Below are 19,878 nucleotides of genomic sequence, written 5' to 3'. Positions count from 1 at the left end.
CATCTTGACCACTTTGTGTGTTCATCTTAGTAGTATGAACGCAGGACACACTTTAGGCCTGCCATCACCCAGGACCATAGCAAATCACAATAGATGTAGCAAAATAGTGTGGCCAAAGGAAGTAACAACCATCTGTCCAACCAAGTTTTATTCCCTTGGCCTAGTTTCTTTATTAAATCTAGATCCTTTTAATTACAGGAGCTTGGCTATAGGATTATTAGACCACATGGCCATCTCTAATGTCCCAAAATGTAAATCCTTGAAGAGTATTTTTTTTTTAAATTTCTCATTGTGAATATAAATGACACATATTTATGATGACAAAGTGGAGAGCTGTATAACGTCAGATTATGAAATTCCCTTATTTCCCTTAGGTCCTTTCTCCAGTATCTAGAGAAAAATTATTTTATATGATGTTGTGTATCCTTTCTTTCTATATAATTCAGAGATGTTGGTGTTGCCCGCGAGAGGGCAGCCTGACGACTTGGAAATTTGAATACCACAGTATCATGGAGTGTGACCTCATGGAGACTGGCATCTTGGAGTCGTTGGAAGATCTAGGTTGCAAGGGCCCGTTGTTGGATGATGGTACACTGTCACAGGCAGTCTCTGCTGGAGCCACTTCTCCAGAGTTTACCAAACTCTGTGCTTGGCTGGTGTCTGAATTAAGAGTACTCTGTAAACTAGAAGAAAATGTGCAAGCAACTAACAGTCCAAGTGAAACTGAAGAATTCCAGCTTAAGGTGAGTGGACTGCTTGGGGAGATGAACTGCCCATATCCTTCTCTGACATCTGGGTATGTAACCAAGCGCCTTCTTGTTCAGAAGAACTGCCTCCTCCTGCTCACATACCTCATCTCAGAACTAGAAGCTGCCAGAATGCTCTGTGTGAATGCTCCTCCAAAAAAAAGCTCAAGAAGGAGGCGGTAGTGAGGTCTTTAGAGAGTTGAAAGGCATATGCATTGCTCTAGGAATGTCCAAACCTCCAGCCAATATAACTATGTTCCAATTCTTCAGTGGAATTGAGAAAAAATTAAAGGAAACATTAGCAAAAGTTCCCCCTAATCATGTGGGAAGGCCGTTGTTGAAGAAGTCGATGGGACCAGCCCACTGGGAAAAGATAGAAGCCATTAACCAAGCCATAGCCAATGAATATGAAGTCCGGAGGAAGCTGCTGATCAAACGTCTGGATGTCACCGTGCAGTCCTTTGGCTGGTCTGACAGAGTTAAGAGTCAGACAGAAAAATTAGCAAAGGTTTACCAGCCAAAGCGTTCAGTCTTGTCTCCTAAAGGTAACATTTCCGTTGCTCATCTTTTGGCCGCCAGACAAGACTTGTCAAAGATTTTAAGGACAAGCAGTGGGTCCATAAGAGAAAAGACTGCCTGTGCCATCAATAAGGTCCTGATAGGCAGGGTGCCGGACAGAGGTGGCCGACCCAATGAGATTGAACCTCCGCCCCCAGAGATGCCTCCGTGCCCTCAGCAGCAAGCAGGAGGCTGAGGAAGAGGGAGAGGTGGTTATGAACATTCCTCATATGGGGGACGAGGAGGTCATGAACAAGGAGGGCGAGGTGGACGTGGTGGCTATGACCATGGTGGCCAAGGGGGAGGAAGAGGAAATAAGCACCAAGGAGGCTGCACAGATGCGGGGAGCAGAGGTGGAGGTGGCTACCAGGATGGCGGTTATCGAGATGCAGGGTTTTAGCCCGGTGGATACCATGGTGGCCACAGAGGTGGCTATCAAGAGGGAGGCTATGGTGGTTTCCAAACAGCTTCCTATACAGGAAGTGGGTACCAGGGCGATGGATAACAGCAAGACAAGAGATACCAAGATGGTGGGCACCATGGGGATCAAGGCAGTGGTCGTGGGGGAAGAGGTGGTCGAGGAGGACGAGGTGGACGCGGAGGCCAGGGAGGAGGCTGGGGAGGAAGAGGAAGCCAGACTTACCACCAAGGGGACCAGTTTGAACAGCACTTCCAACATGGAGGCTATCTGTATAGTCATTCTGGATTTGGACAAGGAAGACATACTAGTTGAGGCTACCGAAACTTATATTTTGCTAGAGCTCAAGTAATAGAAACTCAGTTTCAGAATTCTGAATCTGACATCTCTTTCGAATGAATGTAAGACCATGGGTGGCAGGTATACTCCTGCTTGGGACAACCATTTGTCGGTCTTCATTCAATTCTCTCTTTTTATTATTAAACAGTTTTACATAACACTGTTTATTTACAAAACATATCTCTCCTTTCTATGGAAAACAAATTTTAAAGGCAACTTAAATTGCCTTCAATTGACCAGTAGGTTAATCCAGTTAGACCATACATGCTTTTTTTGAAGAAATTACTTGAATAAAAGTTTTCATGTTTTCAATATGCAAGTTTTATATTACAATATGCAACCAATATATTACATGTTTTCATTTCTCTCACTAGGAATGAGAAGGGGTATGTGAGGCTACTCATGAAGCAAGCCAACATAGTATTTTATAGTAAATTTCTTTTACCTAAGGAGGATTTTATTCTAAGCTGACAAGAAAAACACAGTATAGTAGTATATCATCACAGTCAAGTAGCATGCCTGCTCATAGATAGGATGTATGCACCATGCTTTGAATACTGGCAGAACAGGTTTGTTTATACCTGTGTTCTTTACACATGTGAGCAAAGCAAATGTCTCATCATAATATGTCAGCACATAAGAGAAAATTTCAGTTTTCTCTGTCTTAGAAATCATGATTGTGTGTGCACAAAGCTGGTCACAGAAATGCATGGTACATGACTATAAGGATGTAAACAAGATTAACAGTGGTTTGCAACTGCAATTCCAGTACTGGAGATATGCTCAGTGGGTACAAGGTACAAGCTCAGTCTGCTAAAGGATGAGGACTTGAGTTCTTATTCTAGTATCTACATTAAAAGACAAATATAGATAGATATATGTACAAAGCACACACAAAAAAATATGCAGGTGCACTTGCACACATAATACGCAAATAAAAAGGAAAAGAGTTGAGTTTCTGTAAGAAGCAATTTTGAGGGAAAAGGGGGGCTTCCCAGACTCCTGGAGATGGATTTTGGTAGAGGATATGTCCATCAAACTGATGCTATGCTCTCCTCCTTGTTATGAAGGCCTTGGGAAGAGAATACATAACCTCACTCTGGGAGGCAGAAATGCAAGTAGCCCAGGAGTCTTTGTTGTTTGTATGTTTGTGTATTTTTGAGATTGTATTTTAATTGTAACATTTCTGCTTTCCGTTTCCTCCCTCCAAACCCTCCCATATGACTCACCCAATTCTTCAAATTCATGGCCTTTTGTTCATCTGTTGTTATTGCACTGATATATGTATTTGAAGATATTGTCCCACATATAACCTGTGGAGTCCATGTAATATTGTTTGTATGCATGTTTTTAGGTCTCTCACACCTAAGGCTCAATATGAAAAAGGAAGCAGAATTTTTGTAAAAGCTTGACTCTCTGGGACTTTGCTGTGAGATTGTGTCTCTTAATAACAGCAAATGCAGCACCTGTAAATTTTCACTAATATGACTGTCCAACATGACCTGAACATGCACATCAAGAATATGCCAAACTACACGAGCCCTTAACCCTGTACAAGGAAGTTACAGGCAATTTAGTAATGCTGGGAGTCAGGAAGTGGCCCTTCCCAGGGAACAACACACTAATTGGTTGTCTAGTGCCTAACAATCAGAAAGGTTTTTTGTTTTTGTTTGTTTGTTTTTTGTTTTGTTTCTGTTTTACTTGCTTCTCCTCTAGAAGAAAGGGAAAAAACATTGGAGTTCCCAGGGCTGGTGGAGGGCTAGGAGGGTTGGGTGGGCTGGGAAGGCTAAGAACACCATGGGGTTGTATTCTCTCCTCTGGTAGAAGGGAGAAATGCTCTAAGATTAGCCCAAATATATTCTTTAAGTATTCTAAGAATCGTAGGCTTATGGGTTAGAAATAGTTCCATGCTCACAGCTAATTAGCTCTCAAAGTTTCATAAGGCTTTGGGTGGTGTAGCCCCTAAGGCTCTCAACCCTGATTTCAATTATGTCACACTTCAGTGAAAACCTGGCTCTGGTCCTGATATATTCTTATGCCCCTTCACCAACTAATGGGTGTGGGCAGAGCTTGCCCCACATGCCCTGATTCCAAGGGGTAAAAAGCAATCACCTTGCATTTTCTTCCTTCACGGTGTACATAAAAGAAAGGAGGTTGAACAAAGAATTATCTGGAAAACAAATGAGGCTCAGAAGATTGTGTGTTAAAAAGAATCCATGTTGTTATATTTACCCTGTATATGAAGGCATGGTAGAAATCTAGCAATTGAATCAGCATATGACACAACCATAATTCCAACATTTACAGTGTCTTGGGGATTCCTCAATTGGAAAAGGCTGAATTGCACAATTGAGCGTTTGAGTGGGTTCCCTTGGGATTAACATCAGTATTAGACTGTGGCAGAGATGTATTTAACTTTTGATGTTCCAGAGTCAGAGAAAACCTGTTGTCTACTTGACATCTTACTAATATTGTCTCCAGGCAGAGGGGTCTTTTTGACATGTTGGGTATGGTGGATAGCTTTGCTTCTTCTGCAAAACTCTCTGCTGAGTTCTTGGTAAAATTGAAAGCCTGATCTTCTGTGGACAGATGGCTCTTAACCTAAGTTCCCATTCTTCTTAGGGTACTGGTGTAATGTCTTATGTTCCCCAATGGTCTTTGTCCCCCAATAAAATTTATCTCAGAATCAGAGGAAAAAGGCAGTCACTATAAGTAAACATAGAAGTCAGGCAATGGTAGCACATACCTTTAATCCTATCACTCAGGAGGCAGAGATCCATCTGGATCTCTGTGACTTCAAGGCCACAGTGGAAACAGAGCCAGGCATGGTGGCACACACCTTTAATCCTAGGACTTGAGATCTCATGTCTTGCTTAGGAAAGACACACGTCTTTAATCCCAGGAATTGATGGCAGGAAGCAGAAATATATAAAAGGCATGAGGACCAGGAACCAGAGGCTTTTAAGCTTTTAGGCTTTTAGCAGCAGTTCAGCTGAGTTCCATTTGGATGAGGACTCAGAGGCTTCTGGTTTGAGGAAACAGGATCGGCTGAGAAGTTGGTGAGGTGAGGTTAGCTGTGGCTTGTTCTGCTTCTCTGATCTTCCAGAATTCACCACAATAGCTGGCTCTGAGTTTTTATTAATAAGACCCTTTAAGATTCGTGTTACACTCTGGATCTGACATGGAAAGCAAAAAGTAGAATTTTTTTCTTGTCAGATGGACATCATATGTTAAAGAATACATTATATAGACTAAGCTGGTTAGATGTAGGAATATATATGTTTATACATATGTGCATACAATGAAAGTCAGTGAATAAGAGGCTATGAATTTGAAGGAGAGCAGAGAGGGGTATACAAGAGGGTTTGGAAGGAGGGAAGGGAAAGGGAAAAATGTTGTAATTATATTAATCTCAATTTTTTAAGTTAAAAAATACACATGCAGAAAAAGTTCCACATCAGTCATCTGAATGGCTGTGATCTAATATTATGAACAAACTGCCACTATGTTTTCCCATTGACAGAAGATGTACTCAAAATATTTCATATATTAAATTCTGGCCTTTACTTCTAAATAATGTGTTATAAATCTTGGCAAAAAGAGTAAATTGAAGTTTAAAAAAGTGAAAAAAGAAATCCTTCTCCTCCAGAAGTTATCTAGATATTTCATGAGTTTGCCACTCCCCTGACCACAACAAAGGTACACTGTACTGACATTTGATCTAAGTGTGGTCATAGATAATAGTCAAATACTTTAGGGAGCATCTCAAATGGATATTCTGAGGACAGTTTTGCCATAAGGGGACATCCTTGCATAGGAATTAGTGCCCTAACTACACCTGGGAAAGCCCTCATATATCCCATATCTCTGGCAGCTACGTAAAGGGTGATATCCTCACATTGTAGCCAAAGGTAAATTGTGCATTAGTTTTTGTATATTTGTATATTTTTTATATTTGCCTGTTTCTGAACCAATGCCTTGAGCCAGGTGGATAGGCCATTCTACTTGACTGTCTTAGCTCTGATGGCTAATGGTATTTGTTTGAAAGAATATGATTTAGTTGGCATGGATGCCTGAAATCAACTTTGCAAGTAGGCCTCAGCCTGCTGCTCTGAAATCGGAACTGATATTGCCTTTATACGTGCTATATGAAAAGATCAAAGCAGACTGGTCCCAATACCTGTTGGTAACAATAATGCTGGTGGGGAAATAGTTTAGCAGTAGAGAGTTTGTGTAGCACTTACAGGTTCACAGGTCAACATCAGAAAAGCTGAGAATGGCGGTATAGTAGAATGTGTGTGTGTGTGTGTGTGTGTGTGTGTGTGTGTGTGTGTGTCTGTGTGTCTGTGTCAGATGTAAAGTTGACTTAAGCTAGGCCATGAGAAACAAAGTCTATACATTTAGGGAAAATATTTTGTTATCTCTTCATAGTGGAAGATTTCTGAGCAAAACTTACCAGTAACCTGGATTTAAAAACAAAAACATGGATTTTAAAAAGTTTCATTGTTAAGCATGCTTTACTTATTGGCAACCTCCAAACTGAGCCATTTATTCCTTTTTGTTTATTTATGTGTTTGATTTGTTTATTTATTTAGCTTTTAATTTACTCTTGTCCAAAAGTGATGCAGACAGTTTGGGAGATCTCTCCTATTCTCCCAGAAAAGATTTCTTTCCACAGCATAATGTGCCGATGGCAGATGCCTCATTCCTGCCATACTGCCGGTCAAACACAAACACCAGGAACCCGCCAGTAGTTCAAACCCACATTTTGCGGCGTCTAGCTGTCCATATGAAACAAGAAGCAGAAACCTGGTTTTGGCTCTCTTTAGAATTTGTTATTAAATATTCTCAGGTTTAATGTGGAAACTTGAGCCGTTGGGCACCATTTATTGGTGAAATTATTAAGGCCACTCCACGTAGTTAAAAGGAAGATTTATTTAGTGGGTGACTTACAAATGAAGGGATAGGTGGGTTGCGGGGTTCTGGGGAAGGTGTATCGCAGTCCCGCGGTGTTCTCTGGAGCTCTGCTCAGTCAACCTCCACTGTCTAGGGTCCAGGAACAGAGAGAGAGCTCATCCACCCAGGTCTCGGGTCTCTAGAGGCCTCCCTTGGCCCCGCCTCGTAGGCGTGACAGTTGCCAGAGTCTCAATGGGGGTTGGGACTTCCAGATCCAAGCTGAAATGGCTACCCACTACAAGCATTCTTCTCCTGCAAAAGAACAGGACAGATAGCCCTTCGGTAGTTTCCTCTTGAGCTCTTAGCGTGGTCATTTCAAGTTTTTTTTTTACTGTGGAAGAACTCTGTACTTGTACAGTATGTCTACCCTCATGTGACATGGAAAAGGGAGAAAGACAAGGCCAGCCATGCCCACTGCTGAGAAAAGAAGCTAGGCCTGTGATGACAGTACTTCTTGCACGCTTTCAAGATACAATTTGAAGAGTTCGGTGTCAAAATCTTTCATTCAGTTAGGCAAGCCTGGACATGCCTTCCCTCATGAAGTGCCACCTTAAACTTCTGTAGATGACGCTGGCCTCAAACTCACAGAGGTCTACTTGCTTCTGCTTTCTGAGTGCTGAGATTAAAGGCTTGTGCCACCACCACCTGGCTATAGATTTTTATTTTCTCTAGCAAGGCCTCCTGAAAAATGGTTGCCATGTGGAAAACTCGTGAGAACTGTTTTTATCTTGAAAACTACCAAGACAGTGAAAAAATCTAATTGAAAGTGAAAGTGAAATCATTACTTCATTTGCTCTTGGTAATGTTTCATGACCACCACTAACATAAGCTGGCTGATTTCCTATGAATTAGTCATTTGAATCTTCTTCCTTGATGGCTTAAGCTTCAGAGACGTGGTGTGAGCTGCCATATTTCTTAAGGACAAAGCTTACAGCATTAACTCCCTGGATTCTCTGAATGAAAGCAAGCTACAGATTCAGACTTGGTGTCCATGAAAGGAAACTGACTTCATTCTGCTGATAAGAAAGTGGTATGATAGAGGTTCATAGCCACATTTACAAACTCTAAGAATTATGTATGACACTCTCTACATTTTCCTTCAAAATAAAACATCTTGCTACAATAATTATTACCTCTCATGATGCTTATGCTTCTGAATGATCTGTACTATTTCTTTTTGTGATGCTAAAATTGAGGTAGAATTTCATTGACAAAAAAAAAGGTCTAGTTTGGGGATACTGTAAAGAATGGGGAAATGAAATGAATAACTTGGTTTATGTATACATGCAGAAGAGAAATTGCTGATTGAACAAAAGGTTATGTTACATGGCGCACTACTTCCAGTGCCCTTGGGATGAAGGAAGAGGTGTTGGAAAGGCAGGAAAGAAGGGGAATTGAAGAGAGTTTTTCTTTAGTTTGTTTTGTTCTTGTTTTTGTTTGCTTTGTTTTAATTTTCTTTTCGGGGGGGGGGCATTGCAGGGGTGTGGGGAGGATATGGGAAGATCAGGAAGAGAGCTGAATTAGGGTACATTATGTGAAATTCCCAAAGAATCAATAAAGAAATTATATTTCTTTCTTTTAGAAAGAAAGAAAGAAAAAAAGCTGTAACACTTTGAAATACAGATCATACTTTCCAGTCTAATTCTTTTAAATAATGATACATATACTCTTCCTTCTGTAGCTATATACACTGCATGGCAGAAATTCTGCACTCTTTCTAGAAAAACATAATGGCAATCTTGAGTTTCATCTTCCTTTTTCCTAGAAAGACTGGGCATTCTTTCCATATCAGTTTGAATTCTTTTTTAAACAATGATGTATTCTTGCCATTCATTCTTATTTTAAGTTTTTTGTTGTGTTTGATGGGGTCCACTTTATTCTCTGCCTCTCTCTCTGTCTCTGTCTCCATCTGTCTTTCTGTTCCACTGTCTCTCTGTGTGTGTTTATGGGGTTACTTTATAAAGTATATGCAAAATGTAGGGTTAAAAAGAATTGTAATTTCTGAACATATACAAAGTCCTAGACAAACAGTAAATAGTAATGTTGTTATTTTCTTAATTGGAAGGTTGGCATTTAGACCTTTTAATATCTGAAATTTTTGTTTTGTAACAAAAATAATTAGGAATCTTGAATAAGTTTATCTTTAAAATTAGGTAACTTAAGAATGTCTCTAGCTCTGCTCAGTGTATCCTGAGATATTAAGCCTCTCAAATGGGAAAAAACAATGAAAACTGAAGTTGCACTGGTATATCTTATAATCCCCATATTTTATTAGCTGGGGCAGGAGTTTGTAAGTTCAAGGTTGACTGGGGCGACATAATGACCCTGTTTATCCAAAATCCAAGGTGAAATGATGAAGCTCAACAGCAAACTACCTGCCTAGCATGCTATAAAGCTTTGGCTTAGATTCCAACTACAACCTGAAGCTTTGGCATCCAATCTCAAGATGTGCTTATTTTATTTACTTTTACATTAGTGATATCAGTCAGATAATATTCATTCCCAATCACTCATATTTTATCATTTGTACTGTTTATATGTCAGCAAATATGTATTAAATTCCTCCCATCTCCATGGCACAAGAATATACAATATAAGGTAACAATCTACGTACAAGAAATAAACTCTCTTGCTTAAGAAACTAAACTAACCCCCACGAAGCAACCTGGATTAGATAAAGGTGAACCATCCTCTTGATTACATAGTCTCGGTCAGCAAAAGTCATAGATTCACTTGTAAAGGAAACATTAAATGGCATTTCAAATGTCAAGAAGCAAATTAGTTGAGAAACACCTTCCCACATTAGAAATATATTCCTTGTCTTCAAACCATGTTTCTTTGCTTTAATTACAGAAAAAAAAATGTATGCCATCATTTCTTAGAGCACCAGAAAAGAAAAAATTATGTTCATTTCCTGCCATTTTCCTCAGTTTTCACAAGCCAATGGAGCCTGCATAATATGGGCCATTATTATCTACCTTGTTAAATTTTAGACTTTAGCCGGGCGGTGGTGGTGCATGCCTTTAATCCCAGCACTCGGGAGCAGAGGCAAGTGGATCTCTGTGAGTTCAAGGCCAGCCTGGTCTCCAAAGTGAGTTCCAGGAAAGGTGCAAAGCTACACAGAGAAACCCTGTCTCGAAAAAACAAACAAACAAAAAATTTAGGCTTTTACATACAACTACAGAAAACAAATGTATGTGTATATGTATATATATATATATATATATATATACATATGTGTGTCATATTAATATTAATATTATGTTGAATATAATGTTTATACAATGTATATTGTATTAAAAATAATATGCAAAATCTTATAATATATAATAGTATTAATATATATATAAATGCAAAAGTAAGTCTTATTATTTACATGTGTTCGTTAAGGCACAGACCTTTTATCCTATTATAAAGATAAAATAACCATGTCCATGGTTTATTGTTCACTTATAGTCTACATGTATCATTTTTAGGAGGCTTATATTAGTATAATGATAGTTCTCAACTTCTACTTCTCTGTCACCCTGGTCTCCCCTTATCCTTCTCCATAAATATCACTCCTGTCCATGTATATTCATTTTGTTTTCTGACCCACTAAGATTAATCAGGACCACTTATGAGATTCAGTTTGAAGCTATCTGTTGGAGCTTGGTGAGCTCAACAGAGACTCAACAACTAAAGACAGTGATTGCCTTTCTCCCATAATCTAGGGATATCCAAATACTTCAGAGATAAAGGGTGGGGTCCAGTGAGTTTCTTCTTCTCCCTCTACTGACTGTTGGTAAGGCTGGTCTTAGGTGGGCCCAGTTCAAGTAAGTGTAGCTGATGTTAATTAATGATTACATTGATTGTATCTAGTTTAGGGAAGTGTATTTTTCAGTGTCTCTCTATCTTCCAGCTGTTAATTACTTCTCTACCTTTACCATATAACATTGCCTGAGAATTGGTAGGAATAATTAAAGTAACTAGTTTAGAGCTGGGCACACAACTATGGTTCTCCTTATGCAGTCATGAGTCTTTGCATTCTCCACTGTTCTTGTCAAGAGGGTCTTCTTAGATTCATGACTGGAGCATAGGTATTTAGAATGCAGCTTGATGCTATATGAGTTCAGTTAATCATAGAAATATTGCCTTCATGGACCTGCTACCTCCTCACACTTGCTTTGTCAGCTAGGCTTAGAGAACCAACACTGACTACCACCACCACTCATGGGGTGAATCTTGACTCCATTCAGAGCGCAGTTGATTACCACCTCACTGCACACATACACAACAATCAAGCTGCCATTGTTTAGAAGGGCATACATTGTTTTCATAGTTCCTTTATACTCCCAAATCTTGGTTAATTCTGCCCAATCTTACACTAAGGCCCTAATCTCCCATCTCCCTCACTGCCTAACTGTTTTCATCCACATTATTCTCCTTCTATCCTTTTTAAAAAAACATGTTTTATACTACCTCCCCTTCTTTTAAGGTAATCTCTCACTCATCCTATTCCTTTCCTTGTTCTGTGGCTTGCTCAAGTACTACACCATAAACACATCATAGTAAAGAGCTGAATCTAGAATACTTATATAAAAAGAACATGCAGTATTTTTTCATTTGGGGCCTGGGTTGCCTCACAACTGAATAATTATTTCAATTCCATTCATTTCTCTGAATGTTTCATTTTTTCTTTATAAGTAAATATTGTTATATTATGTACATGCACCACACCTTCATTTTTCCAATCCTCAGTTGTTGAAAATCTAGCCTACCTCCATTTTCAGGCTATGTCCTAGAATAGGGTCGCAATGAGGATGATGTGCAAGTATGTATCACTGTTACAGGAAATGGAGTCTTTTGTGTACATGCCTAGAAATAGTAAGGCTGGGTCATATGGTAATTTTATTTGTAGTGTTTTGAGAAACACCCAGAGTGTTTTTCCAAAATGACTGCACTCATTTACATTCCTAATTACAATGTTTACTAGTTCTCTTTCCCCCATATCATGCCAGTGTTCATTGTTATTGATATTCTTGATGTTAGTTATTCTGAGTGGGGTGAGAGAGAACCTGAGTATGCATTTCTCTGATTGTTAAGGATATTGAATGCTTTCAAACCTGTTTCATAGTTACATTTCTTTTTGCAGAATTTTCTGTTTAGTTCTGTAATCATATTTTAATTGGAATGTTTGCTTTCTTGAGTTCTTTGTATATTATAAACTTTAATCCCCTGTCAGATGTATAACTAGCAAAGACTTCTCAAATTCTTTCTACTGTGTATTTATTTAATGGACAGCTTCCTTTACTGTGCAGAAGATTTTTAATTTCTTGAGAACTTTTTATAGACTGTTGGTCTTTTTCCCTGTGCTAATGGAGTCCTATTCAGAAAATCAAAATAAAATAAAATGTACTCTGTAACATGAATCTTGCCAATTCCTCAGCTGATCCTGTTTCCTCAGACTGGAAGCCTCTGAGTCCTCATCTGAATGGCTCTCAGCTCAACTGCTGCTAAAAGCCTAAAATCTTAACCTGTCTAGTTCCTGGTTTTCATGCCTTTTAGCCTTATATGCCTTTCTGCTTTCACTTCGCGGGATTAAAGGCGTGAGTCACTATGCCTGGCTGTTTCCAGTGTGGCTTTAAACTCACAGAGATCCTGATGGATCTCTACCTCCAGAAGGCTAGGATTAAAGGTGTGAGTGCCACCATTTTCTGGCCTCTGTCTCTAGTGGCTGTTCTGTTCTCTGACCCCAGATAAGTTTATTAAGGTACCCAATGTTTTGGGGAACACAATACCACCACAGTATTCTCTCTGTATTATTCCTTTAGTAATGCCTATATTTCAGAATATAAATTCAATAGATATAGATTAGAACAGAGAAATTGGAAGCCTAATATTATTAAATATCATTCAAATCTAGAAAAGAAAAGAATTTTAATTTATTAGTGATTGTTACTTGCTTGACATATTTCTTTCAAATTTAACAACTTACAATAAGATATATTTATTATGTGACACAGCTCCAAGTCATCAGGAAGCTGAAATCGCACAGTTAGATAGCTCAGTCTCTTGTAAGATTATAGTAGGGCAGGTACCCAGGATTGCCATCACCTTATATACCACAGGACTAGAGAGCCTCTCTAAGCTCATATGAATTTTGAGAATCTCTCCTCTGGTAGTTGTCTAGAGTCCTTGGCTCTTTACATGCATACCTGTTCATTTACTACATCACACTGTGGTAGCTAACATCTAATTGGCAAGTCATAAAAGTGAGCAAAATCAATATTGGTGTTCTCACATCCAAGTTGTAGCACATCATTTCTTCAGTACTCTGTTAATTAGAAGCAAGTCATTCAGCCTACTTGGCACTCAGATAAAGGTTAGTAATGATGGCATTAATAATACAAAAAGCATCTTCAACAATGGTGCTGGCATTACTGGATGTCAACATGCAGAAGATTGCAAATAGATCCATATCTGTCGCCATGCACCAAATTCAATTCCCAGTAGATCAAAGACCTCAAGTTAAATCCAGTTACACTCAACTTGATAGAAGAGAAAGTAGGAAGTAGTCTGGAATGAATTGGCACAGGAGACCACTTCCTAAATATAACAACAGTAGCACAGATACTGAGAGAGACAATTAATAAATGGGACCTCCTGAAACTGAGAAGCTTTTGTAGAGCAAAGGACAGCGTCAGTAAAACCAAACGACAGCCTACAGAATGGGAAAAGATCTTCACCAACCCCACATCTGACAGAGGGCTAATCTCCAAAATATATAAAGAACTCAAAAACCTAGACATCAAAATACTAAACAATCCAATTAAAAAATGGGCTACAGAGCTTAACAGAGAATTCTCAACAGAAAAATCTCAAATGGCTGAAAGGCATTTAAGGAATTGTTCAACATCCTTAGTCATCAGGGAAATGCAAATCAAAACAATTCTGAGATACCATCTTATACCTGTCAGAATGGCTAAGATCAAAACACCAGACAGCTTATGTTGGAGAGGATATGGAGAAAGGGGAACACTCCTCCACTGTTGGTGGGAATGCAAACTTGTACAACCACTCTGGAAATCACTATGGCGGTTTCTCAGAAAATTGGCAATAAGTCTTCCTCAAGACCCAGTTATACCAGTCTTGGGCATTTACCCAAGGAATGCTCAATCTTACCACAAGGACATATGCTCAACTATGTTCATAACAGCATTATTCGTAATAGCAAGAACCTGGAAACAACCTAGCTGTCCCTCAACTGAAGAATGGATAAAAAAAAAAAAATGGCATATATACACAATGGAGTACTACTCAACAGTAAAAAAAAACAATGATATCATGAAATTTTCAGGCAAATGGATGGATCTAGAAAATATCATCTTGAGTGAGGTAACCCAGACTCAGAAGGACAAACAGCATGTACTCACTCATAAATAGTTACTAAATGGAAGGGAAAGGATGGCCAGACTGCAACCCACAACTCCAGAGAGGCTAGCTAACAGGAAAAGACCATAGGAGGGACACATGGATGATCCTGTGAAGGAGAAGTGGATGAGATCTACATGAGTGAACTGGGGTGGTGGTGGCAGAGGGCAAGGAGTGGGGGAAGAGAACATAGGGAAATGGAAGGGTCAAGCTGGAACAGGGACAGAGTGGGAGGGCAGGGAGGATGATACCATGATAGATGAGGACATCATGGGAATAGGAAGAGGCAGGGTGCTGGGGAGGCTATCAGGAATCCACAAACTTGACCCCACATTGGTCTGCTGGCAGTGGTCCAAAGGGTGCCTGGATTGGTCTACCCTGGTGACCAGTCTAGCAAATAACCTAGATATCATCATAGAGCCTTTGTCCAGTGACAGATGGAGGCAGATATAGAGATCCACAGCCAGGCACAAGACTGAGCTCCAGGAATCCAGTTGATGAGAAAGAGGAGAGATACTGCAGGTGAGGGATATCGAGATCATGATGGCCACACTAGTGGAAGCCCATGAACTATGGACTGGTGGCTGTGGAGCCCCCATGGGACTGGACTAGGCCCTCTAGATATGGAAGAAGGTTGTTTGGCTCAAACTGTTTGGGGAGCATTCAAGCAGGAGGATCATGATCTGTCCCTGGTCTATGGGCAGGCTTCTAGAATCTGGTGCCTGTGGTGTGACACCTTGCACAGTCTTGGGGCAGTGGGAAGGGGCTTGGACCTGCCTAGGCTCAATGTGCTGGGCTCTGCTGACTCCCCATGGGAGACCTCGATTTGGGGGATGTGGGGTTGTGGGGTAGCTTGCGAAAGAGGGCTGGGGGCGGAAGGGGGAGGAGGGGAGTTGTGGATGGTATGTGGAGTGAGTAGAAAATTTCTTAATAAAGAAAAATGGAAAAAAATATTCCCATGGAAATTACTGGTAGTCAAGTTGGAGAATATGAAATAAGTCCTTAAACTGTATAATTAATGTCTATACATTCACAAGTGAATCTTATCAGACAATAAAATATGTGATGCTTTCCCAGTAATATCAGAAATGTCACAGTTATTCTTCATTCATTATTTCTCCTCAATAATGTGGCTTCTAACTAGTGCAATAGGAAAAACATGAAATATATAAGGATTATGTGGTTCAAATAGCATTGTTATTATATGCAGATAGCACAAACAGATCACTCAGAAAAACACCAGGAAAATAAAGCGTAGCTTAGAGCAGAGCATATCCTTAACTAGTGAGAGAACCTGACTTCAATCTCCAAATAAATAAAAAAAATTACATAGTAATATATATTAGCTTTAATACATATGTTAGCTTTAATACATAATTATCATTCCCACAGATACAATCTATTACTGAAATGAATTCTGAAATGAAATAAAAAGAGACTGATATAAATGGAAGGAAATGTATAAAAGTTACTATCATAAATATTATCGGTTTCTTATAAATTTGAGGGAATTACAACCAAAATTACAGCCTAATTTTATTCTTTTAAAAATAAACATGTTGGTATTATTGTTTAATATATGGGAATATAGATGAGGTTAAAGAAGGGGACCATGAGTAGGAGATCAAACTGCTTATATTACAATAATTTCATATCGAATAGACAATGTGGTATCTGTGCAAATATAGAAAACCATGTACAATCATGTACAGAAAAAATAACCCAGCACATTCTTTGTCTGCCTGACAGCAGCATATGGTCTTGTTAATGCCATGACTGACTCTTTTGAAAGCAAATTAAAAAAAAAAAATATGTTGATCCTAACGAACAAAAGTTGCATGCACTGTTCTCAGCAAGCCATTATTATTAAATGCAAATTAATAAAACCACAAATCAAATGCTCATGACTAATAGATTATATAAGCCCAATGTAGTAGATGAATAAAGTAGTATTTTATAGCTGGTAGTAAATATAACTGATGTGCAACCATGAGTATTGACCACTACAGCAAAATACATTTAAGTATCACAAACATATAATTAGTGAAAGAAGCTAGAAATGAGAATTCACTAGATGATTCCACCTATACAAACTTTAGAAGTATAGCAATATTAACCTATTATGGTAGAAATAAGATATCTATCCTTAGAAAGTAGATACAGAATACAAATAAGTTTGGATTGACGTCTGTATTTCAAGTAGTATTTATTTATACTAAAAAAATTCACTTGTGATATTGCAAAGCACACTCTTATATATGAGTTACTTTTTTCTACATTGATTTTCAAGAAAATTGACAACATAGACTTCTATTATAAATGGCCAAACATGGAAAATTGCATATACAGTTATATATTTTAAAGTTCCTTTCTTTTGAAGTAGTCCATAACTTTGATTTACACTGTACACAGAAATTCCTGATAAAGCCAGTTTAAGAAAATCTATAATATTTGGGTGGGGGTAATAAAGTAGTATTGATCATATCATTGAGTACATATAACAAAATAAATAAGTAATTGTCAAGAAAAATGTGTCATTAAAAACATGAATGAGGCCGGGCAGTGGTGGTGCACGCCTTTAATCCCATCCCTCTGGAGGCAGAGGCAGGCAGATTTCTGTGAGTTCGAGGCCAGCCTGGTCTACAGAGTGAGATCCAGGAAAGGCGCAAAGCTACACAGAGAAACCCTGTCTCGAAAAACCAAAAAAAAAAAAAAATGAACAAAAGAAGACATCTTGAAATGATGGGAAAAGGTGATGTCTTTGCCCTATACTCACGCTTCGTTTAGGTATTTGTCAAATCATAAGACCTATGGGAACTTAAGTAATTGGTCACTAAACAGTGTAAGGCATTTAGTATGGAAATTGACGTACTAGAAATTAGCCCTAGATGCCAGCAGATTTTGGTTATGATTCAGAATACTCAATCACAAACAGTTCAATCTACAGGCTCATAGACATGCTGAGTGGATATCATGTTTCCATGAGAATTTGGGGGCTTAGTAAAGATGAAGTTGAGATATCTGGTGAATCCCAGTAAACAGGAGGTGTAGAAACCCAGGAAAATGTATAATTCTTGTTGGAATCTTGTGATCATCACTAATTCTTAAGATAAAGAATGGGAGTAACAGGTAAGAAAACACTCAGAAAAGAGAGAGAATACCACATTACAGGAACAGTGTACAGTTCATTGGAAACTAAACATGCTATGCAAATAGAGGTCATATTTTTGAGACCAGGAATTAGACTGGAATATCTTGAGAAATGGTGCATTCTAGAAGTAGTAGTTATATGATTCCCTAAGTAGATACTAGAAGAATGTGAGTACAGGGATGGAAGGATGCATCCAGGATTAGGAATGCTGTTCCCTGCTCTGGGAAGAGTGCACCTTGTCCTGAAGTTTTATCCCACTGAGTAATTCCAATTCCTTTCCATCAAAACAGATTCTTCCCAGTTACTGGCTCTGACCTTGACATATTCTCTAATTTCCTATACTTTATATTTACATTGCCTTAATGATGTTCATGAACATTATTTACTTTCTTCTACATGCTTTCATGAAGTTGACTGATTTTATCTCGGATTGAGTTAATAGTATTTAGCAAGATATTGACATTAGAAATAAAGATAAACACCTGACATGAGAAGCTAGGTAGTAAAGGAGGCATTTCATACTAATCAGTGTAGAATTAGCCTAAATTCTGAGTTAGTAGTTATCTTTTCCTAGAGAATCTCTTCGTTGCCAGAGTTGTCTTGCCAATGAATATGAGAATAATTTCAGTTAAATAGTATTTTTTATTTATTTATATTGAGTAAAAAAGAATAACATTTGTCAACAATTGGGGTAACACAGTATTTTCTTCAATAAGCTTGACTTCTAATATACTAGGAAAGTGAGATACATTCCTTATCCTTAGCCCAAGGCAAACTGAATTTACCTGACTGATCTTAAGATTAAATCAGTATATCTACTTACAAGCAACACCACCAGAACATTGATCTGATGATAAATAATGTAGCTTGTACTTGAAGGCCATGCAAGTTTCCTTTTTCAGCATCTTACAAATACAATTTTCTCAGTCCCCTAGAGAAGAGGATGAACAAATCACTCAAGTGGAAAGACACTGAGTTAAAAATAGAGATAAAATAGAACTAATAATTCACACATTTTATCAGTTTTCTTTAGTTAATAGACATGAGAATATTTTAGATGATCTCTGTAATAAGTTGTTTTTCTACAATATAAATAAAATAAAAACATGAGCTACTCCCAAAGTTTATAAAATTTACAAACCAGAACAAGGAAAATGATAGTGATACAGAGCACCCACAACTTATGTGGAAAAGCTCACGAGAAAAGGTTTATATAAAACAATTATTTTTAATTCCAACACATGACATACAGAATCTTAGGGTAACCAGCAGTGATCCCTACCCTTAGATCTCCATCCTTTTTACCTTGAGTGTAAGTCGGACCTATGAATATGATAACTATCATACCATGATTATGTAACATGTTAAAAGAGATTGTAAATGCCATTAAGATTCTTAATCAGCTGTTTTTGGTGAACATGGTGAGTTCAGTGGAACTAGTAAAAGAGACAGAACAGCAAAAGTCAAGATCCTGCTGACTAAGACAAAGAAGAGGATACCATTGGAGGGGGACACATGGAAGAAACCTGGTGGCAACTTCTAGGAGTTGTGCGTGAATCTTAGCTCAGAGCCGCAAATGTTAGGATGTGGAGACAAAGAATAACATAAGAAGTGAATAAGTGAAGCTGCATTTTCAGGAAGTCATGTTTGTGTTTCAGCTTTGGAATGTCTTCTTATTAATGGCATCTACCATCATCCTTTTACATATTAAAATATAACCCTACTTTTTCTTACTTGTGATTCAATTCTTAAGATTCTATTACCAATATTATTGACTGTTTAGTTAAAATTTAATGTATCATGTCCAATATCTGTACTTGATCTGCTTGGAATGAAAGATACAGAAATTTTCATTGATTGATGAATTATCTGAGGAGGAAGTGAAGGTCATATGCAGATATAAACTGTAAAATCTTTGTATCTTACCTTCTTCATTTGGCTATGATTCTTAAAAACTAAATCAGAATAATAACTATTATAATTTAAAAGCACATACTCTAAAGCATAGTGCTTATATTTACATAGATAGCTAGAGTCAAATATACATTTTGAAGTGATTATATATCTCTTATGATAGCTAGGGCATCTGACTTATGAAAATTTACATTTTTCTAAGTAGTATCTGCCATGAATCTTACTGCAATTAGAAAGAGAAAAATACTTAATAAACCATTAAAAGATGAATGCAGAAGCATCAAGTGAAATTCACTATGATAGTACCTCATTTAGTGAAATGAACACTACAATCACAAAAAGGAATATCCAAGTATTTTTGAAGAGGCTTTCTCATTGTTTCT

At 38.2% G+C, this 19,878-nt stretch overlaps 1 pseudogene; it reads left to right on the top strand.

The window, feature by feature from the left end:
• The first annotated feature begins 509 nt into the window (after positions 1-509).
• Positions 510-2,037, top strand: LOC114682554 (annotated as a pseudogene).
• The last annotated feature ends 17,841 nt before the right edge of the window (positions 2,038-19,878 follow it).

The sequence above is a fragment of the Peromyscus leucopus genome, chromosome 6, assembly GCF_004664715.2.
Source record: "Peromyscus leucopus breed LL Stock chromosome 6, UCI_PerLeu_2.1, whole genome shotgun sequence".
In the NCBI taxonomy this organism is placed as follows: domain Eukaryota; kingdom Metazoa; phylum Chordata; class Mammalia; order Rodentia; family Cricetidae; genus Peromyscus; species Peromyscus leucopus.
The sequence above is the reverse complement of the archived record's forward strand: the minus strand, read 5'-3'. Positions and strand labels throughout refer to the sequence as shown.